The sequence below is a fragment of the Sinocyclocheilus grahami genome, unplaced genomic scaffold, assembly GCF_001515645.1.
Source record: "Sinocyclocheilus grahami isolate Dianchi unplaced genomic scaffold, SAMN03320097.WGS_v1.1 scaffold2719.1, whole genome shotgun sequence".
In the NCBI taxonomy this organism is placed as follows: Eukaryota; Metazoa; Chordata; class Actinopteri; order Cypriniformes; family Cyprinidae; genus Sinocyclocheilus; species Sinocyclocheilus grahami.
In genome coordinates this window covers 1-1,162 of record NW_015507897.1, presented here as the reverse complement: position 1 = coordinate 1,162, position 1,162 = coordinate 1, and positions in this window count along the sequence as shown.

The window sequence follows — 1,162 nt, the reverse complement described above, 5'->3', positions numbered from 1 at the left end:
ATATGCCACACCTGTGAGGTGGATGGATTATCTCGGCAAAGGAGAAGTACTCACTAACACAGATTTAGACAGATTTGTGAACAATGTTTGAGCGAAATAGGCCTTTTGTGTACATAGAAAAAGTATTAGATCTTTGAGTTCAGCTCATGAAAAATGGGGGCAAAAACAAAAGTGTTGCGTTTATAATTTTGTTCAGTGTAGCTCCTCTGGAAGCTTCCTCACTCCTCGTTCCACGCAGTACAATTAGAGAATTGAAATGTCCTTCAAGATGTCTGACTTTGATCAGTTTCTGGGTCATGGACTGAAAGATGGAGGAGTGAGGAAATGAGGAAGCGTTCATTTGAGTTTTGAGAAGCACCCTGTGTATTATTGTTGGGGATTTTACAGCGACTCTTCCTGTGGGTTACATTGTTTCACCAGTAGGTGGCGACAAATCACTGTCTTTATGGTTGTGTCATTGATGTTGATTCATTCGCTTAAAAACGATTCATTTAAAAACAGGAATGAATCACCGCTATACAGTTTGTTGCAGCTTTGTTTGAAACTAGTATATTCGGGGGTCGGAGCAAATACGGGAGAGCGGGGCACAAACTAACACTTTTTGACTTTTCTCAGTCTGTGTAAATCCACATGGGGTTCAGAGTATAATTTTTTATCCACATTAATTTCACACTTGTCTAGTACAAATATGCACATATAATTACAGTCTTTCCATTTCTTTTATTTACCCAAAAAATAGAAGTGAAATGTGACTTTTTTTAAGAATTTAAATTTTATTTTATCTAATTTTGGAGTTTGACAATGAACACATTGCAACCATGTTTGGGACGGCCCTGATCGAAACTCATAGCTATACAGCATAGTTAAAAACAATGTGGGCAAATAGATGAAGAAACACATTCAGACATTCAGAAAATCCCCCCGGAAGTTATTATAGTGTAAATTTTGTTATGCTAGCATGTGTGGAAATATTTAAACCACGTGTGTTACAACTAACCGTGCGTTACTTTGTGCTCCGCACTCCCCTACAAACAAGACAACTGACAATAATCTATTTTATTGATGTACACTTGCGCTCACACTGTTGGTCTGATTATCAACATGACTGTGATTACCTGATCACTTAGTAAAGTAAAAGCACACCTCAACATGATTGAAAAAC